A 6,273-nucleotide genomic window follows, 5' to 3' on the forward strand; every position below is an offset into this window, starting at 1 on the left:
CTTGCACAAGAAATATAAAGTCCTTCCTTCTCTTTAAAATCTTTGGAGGAATTTCTTTTAGAACCAAAACTTCTTGACCAGCAATCACAACTTTAGTATCATAGGCCGCTTGTATAACTTCATCTCTAATTTCCCTTTTTACAAAATAAACCACCACATCTCTAGGCAACTTTCTCTGCTTAGCAATCCACGAATTCACACGAAACACTTTGTCCATGCCTTGTTTTATTTCAGATGCTGGATGGTTCAATACCCCCTCAAAAGCCTCAGAAACCAGCTGCTTTAAATCTTCCTTAATATTCTCTTTTAGGCCTCTAATTCTAACAGCAAACTGCATCTGGTAAAATTGAGCCAGACTCTGTTCGCTATCCATTTTGTCTTTTAAATCTTCAATTTCCAATACTTTTGCTTCTAATATAGCATTCTTTTGAGTCAAGTCTTCCACTTGATCATCCAGCACCTCCACACATTTAGCTACTTTATGCACTGAGGACAAAATGTCTACCTTCATCTCTCTAAGTTTCTGCTCCATCCTTTCTTCCATTCTCTGTTCCAATTTCTCCAATTTCTCCTCCATCTGTGCAAATTTAACACCCATTGACTCCAAAATTAACTGGGTATGTTTTTCAAGATCCTTCGATGTCAATACATCAGGAGAATGCAACGCCTGCAGTAATGATTGTTGTTGCACCGGAGAATTTCCAGCACTCCGAAAAGTTCTAGGGGGAGGTTTAGCCGCCATCTTTTACTTACAATTGTGACGCACTTTCACTTTAAGTTTTAAGCAAAGTCCATCAAGCTTGAGAGTAAAATAAAATAATCCTCTTCATCTCTTCATCTTTCCCTCTTGTACTGCTCTGCCTGCTCTTTTCCTTTCATAGTCTCTCCTTCAAGCAGGGATGGTCGCAGACGCCTGGCTCTGCTCCATAAAGTCCGGAGCAGAGACGCTAGCCAGCTGGGAGCAGCCCAGGCTACGGGGGAGTTCAATCCTTCAGCCGCCCAAGCTCCAAGCTCAGGCGGCCCCGGAGAACTCGACCCCTACCTGGGGGCTCACCCCCTCCTCTTCTCCCGAGGAGGGGGCTTCAAATTCGCCCGAACAGCTGATCGGCGCTGTTTCGGGCGAAAAATCACACAGCTGAGCCGCGGGCAGCCCGGGAAGGCTGTCTCCAGCGCCGCGGAGCCACCGGAAGTCCGCTCGGTGGATAATTTTGACCAAATACATCCTTACTTTTCTCCAATGATTTTGGAAGGAATTGACCTTAACAACAGGAACAAGAGGGAGGGCTTACCTGCTAGAGCCACCAAGAGTAAACAGAAGATTCTCAGACCTGGCAGAAGAGACATCCTTTCATAAGGAGGAAGTACCAAATCCTGTTCAGACGGTAGCGTGGAAATTACACAATCTTATTGTAAACTTCATCTTACACAGCCTGATTTCAAGAGGGGGAATCTGCAGGGCTGGCAAAATAAGGAGTAAAAGAAAGCCACGGGTATTAGTTGAAAAGTTAAAAAAAAAAACAAGAAGTATATTTATTACCGTCTGGCTATAGAAGTAGGGACAATTGTAGTTGCAGAAAGTAAAAAGAAAATGAGAAATGAGATTATAATTTGGGCCTGTCTTCCTATAAAACTATAGAAGAGTTATACGAGGACAGTTCAGAAATAAACCTCCGTTTGAGCATGCGCGAGAAGTAGGTGGGGATAGTGACGCCCGTCCAATGGCACAGTAGTTCAGTAGGCAGTGAGGAGTGGAAGGAGAAGGTTGTGTTGCAGTTGACTCATCCACTAGGTGAATTGAAAATGAACCCTGCCATAGGAAATCCTGCTAGATGTGAAGATGCCAAAGGAGTACTGCTAGTGAAGTTCATGGAGTGTGGTTTGACCATCGATTCAGAAGTCTACTGTGAAACGTTACAAAAACTTAGACGAGCCATCCATAACAAGTGTCAGGGCATGCTGACCCTAACCCACACACCACTAGACCAGGGGTAGGCAACCTTGGCTCTTTTATGGACTTCAACTCCCAGAATTCCTGAGCCTGGGAGTTGAAGTCCACGAGTCATAAAAGAGCCAAGGTTGCCTACCCCTGCATTAGACGCACACAAGAACTTTTGAAGCAGTTCCATTGGAATGTTTTTGATCACACCCTCCATAGCCCAAATTTGGCACCGAGCAACTACTACTAATTTCAAATCTTGTAAGACGTTATGACAAGTGCCTCAATTTGAATGGCAATTATGTCGTAATGTAATGTTGTAGTTTTCTAATATGTATAATAAAAGTTCTATATCTGTGAGCGTCTGTCATTGATAACCAAACGGAGGTTTATTTCTGAATTGCCCTCATACATTAGGCACTCCTGTAACAACTTTTCACAAGCAATAATATTCTATTAATACTAATAAAAAGATTATGAATATCCCTCGACTCTAGCTCTTTTACAAGCATCTGCACCCAACATATTTGATATGGTTTATCCACCATTTGCCCAAAATAATTTTAATTTTAATTAGGTAAATAATCCTCCCGGGCGTTCCCCAAAGACTGTGATATATTAAATGAGTTGTAGTGCTTGAAACTTCCCCCTCTTTTAACAGAAATTTACTCTGATGCCCAAGCAGAGAAGGAACAATTTACTTTTAAGAAAGGTAACTTTTAAAACTTTGAAGAAAGACATTTTGCAGCTATCCCTGACTCCTCCCTTTCCTTTCAGCAGCTCATTCTAGATCTCTTGCTTTTCTTGAAATCCATGCAGTGGTGGCAGCAGAGAAATGTGAGTGAGATTCCCTTTGATTCTGTGCATCATATCATTAGAGACATAGATCTAAATACAGAACTAGGCTGCAGGCTATCTGCCCATGATTAACCATTTTCCTGTAAATTAGGGCTGGCAAACTGGGATCAAAACATACGGGGTGTTGTTGTTGTTTTTTGCAATCTAGATGTTAAAGTTTCCTCAATCACCATTTTTCCATTTTTAAATGTCTTGAATGTCAGAGCTTAATATCTTTAAATTGGGGGTTGTGATTTACCATACTTCATATTTTCATAGCAGCTTACAGTAAAAACTACCAACTCTGGATCAAATAAAATCAATGCTACTTCTGTCCCAAATGTTATCAAACTGATAGAAGAGAATATCTGTAGCTCAGGGCTGATCTGTGGGATCCTTGATGCTTTGTTGAAAACAGCAAGCAGCTTGGTTGTTTTCTTGCAGATATTTCATTACCAAGCCAGGTAACAGCATCAGTGTTAGAAAGGAATGGGATTTGTTCTTATATTACATACTAGTGGCTTGCTCTGTCAGTATTGGTGGGATGTTCTTGGTGGTTCCTTGATTAGGCTGTTGTTTACTGTTAGCTTCCTTGTTTGAGTTGATAGTTCCTTGACTGTTTACTTCTTGATTGTTGGTCTATTGTTATCAAAGTACATAGTTACTAAACTATGAAATATTTTTATTCACCTGCTATATGAATAAAAAACAGATTACTGTTTTCCCCAAAGAGCAGAGCATGTTAACAAAAAAGAAACAGTTCTATTTCTTTGCTACCTTGCTCAACATCTGTACTTGAAGGTCTAATATTCTTCATAAGCAGTGCCTCATCTAAATGATGAAATTTATTTATTTAATTTATTTAATTGGTTTTCTATACCGCCCTATTCCCGAAGGACTCAGGGCGGTTTACAGGGCAATATTTAAAAGACAATACAAATTAAGATAAAAATAGAATTAAAAAGAATTAAATTAATAATAGCCCAACAATAAAACAATGCTAAAATTTAAAACTAAAACCCCCCTCAGTCCAGGCCGGACAGATCGAAAAGCCAGGTTTTCAGGTCCCAGCGAAACAAGCGCAGGTCGGGGCAGTCCGAAATCAATGCCTTATCTAAAAAGAACAGTTAAGATTGACAACGGCATTTGAAACAGGTTAAAAAAATCACTGTCCTGCAATATTTCTACTTCTAGTCTAAAAAGAGTTTAACCAATTAAAAGGCTAATGCTGGAAAAATGTGCACAATGAGAAATGAACATATACAACTGCTATAAGAATTAGGTCTGAGATAATCATCACCCAGACAAGGCTCCAGAGGGTTAGGTCTAAAACAAAGACAAAACATGAGCATACAATATATGCCTCTAAAAGCTGAAGGAAATAAGACCACAAATGGGAAGTATGGCTTCAGCAGACCAAGGAACAGATATATAATATGATTAGTTTGAAAAAAGATTAGCAACCCTAGCAGAGAACAGTTATCATTGCATGTTAGTTCGGATGAAAAAAAAATCATCTGAAAAGTCTCATGAGGTCACCAGCGCTTACAGGGACCTCACCTGTGAGAAATTTCTGAGACCACTGCAACACAAGTTTACCACTATTTAAAAGGGCTTTTTTTAAAAAAATAATAATAACTATTTTCTCTTGGGGATCTCTTGAAGCAGCCTATAGCAGGGGTGGGGAACCTTGGCTCTTTTATGACTTGTGGACTTCAATTCCCAGAATTCCTAGAGGGTACCTTGGCACTGGTGATGGAGAGATGCTATTCTTAGACCTAGAGAGTTGGACACCATCCCATTCATAATGTGTAGTGTACAAAACTCATTACTGAGGAACTATAGTACCAACATTGTTCATTGGCTCTCCGCTGACAAAGACAACTAACAAGGATTTTAATACTTAACACTGGGTTGTATGAATCAGCTTAGTCCCTGTATTTCCTCATGCAAGGTATACAACCCAAACAACAAAAAAATCGCTTAAGCAGCTCATCATGCATCGGCTGAAATAATACTATCTCTGCAGCTCAGTCACTTCCTTATTCAGGCTAAGCCCCATTGAGCTCAAGTAGACGTGTACAAGGTTGTGTCATTAGTGTCATGATTAGATATAAATGCACAGTGTATACCAAAGGTAACTTAACAGATTTTAAAATAGTAGAAATAAAACATCTGGTCCATAGCCCTAAACAATACAAATGGAACTCTTGCCAAAGTGAACCCACCCTTTTTTGTTACTGTGGGAGTGGAAAACCTCCATTGAGATAAATGGGGAAAACCTTCCAAGTAGAGAAACTCCAGGTTCCCCTGCAATAACTCTATCACAGAGTTACAATCCTGATTAGCTTTTAACACATTCTTTGCCTACAGATACCGTAACAGTTTGAATAAAGCATGATGTGAGGTTAAGGAGCCAAAATCAAAATATTCTATTCTAGAATATGCAGCAAAGATTGCAACTGTCTCTCCTTAAGCAAGTTATCCCAGTGTAATGTATTTTTTTCTCCTCGTTGCACAATAGTTATATAAAATGCAGCACAAAATATTTTTAAGAAATGATCACACAAAAATGGTCTGAGGTCTGTCGGCAGCCTTTGTCATCACACATCAGAATCACTTTGAAATTGAAAATACGTGTTAGCTCATATGGATTTTACTACTCTATCTCAAAACCTGGATGCAAAAAGAGGAGGGACATTATCAAATACTGTATGTGAAAACCAGTGAACGCTATTCTGTTCCAGTTCCCAAGGAGTAAACACCACTAAACTCAACGCTATTTTATTTTTCCCCCATCACACATAGGATTGCTCTGTTAAACCTTGACAACCAGTTTAAGAGTTGCCAGTTTTTAACACTCTATGCAGCTGTCTAAAATATATATGTATGCTATATTTGGGTGTTTTTTTTCCAGTCTAATACTCTTTGTGTCAATTTTAAAGGGAGGACACCAGAATTCTTATTGCAACCGTGCATCCGGTAAACATTGTGGTCTATCCAATATAGGAAATGATAAATCATCTCCTACAAGCAAGCAATCCTATCCTTTGCCCTCAGCCTACTGTTGGGTTGGCCAGCCTGCTGTCACCAAGAGCCTATCCTTTCACAAAGCCAAATCAAGTCCATGTCGTCCCCATCCTTCCGATCAACCTAATAGATTTGTTTTTCTTCAACTTCAGTCAGGTGGGAGGGAGCAGTGGGCTTCTCACAGCTGCCTAGGCGGGTCTGTATGATTTATTTATTTATTTTTCGGCCTGGTAGCCACCGTAAAAATCTGCGATGGGATCTCCCATGTTTTTAGGGAATATCGATGGGGGGGGGAGGGGGAAGTGGGGGTATTCAGAGCAGCATCACGAGCTCCTCAGATGAGATGAGACGAGATGAGGTGAGGGTGAATCGAGCCTTTTTGGCTGGCCGACGGGGGGGGGGGGGGGGGGAAGGGAGGTGAGGTGCTATCTGGAATCGGTGAGGCTTGTCGCATTTCCTCCCGGCAAGCC

This window comes from Vipera ursinii (assembly GCF_947247035.1).
Source record: "Vipera ursinii genome assembly, chromosome: 3".
Taxonomy (NCBI): domain Eukaryota; kingdom Metazoa; phylum Chordata; class Lepidosauria; order Squamata; family Viperidae; genus Vipera; species Vipera ursinii.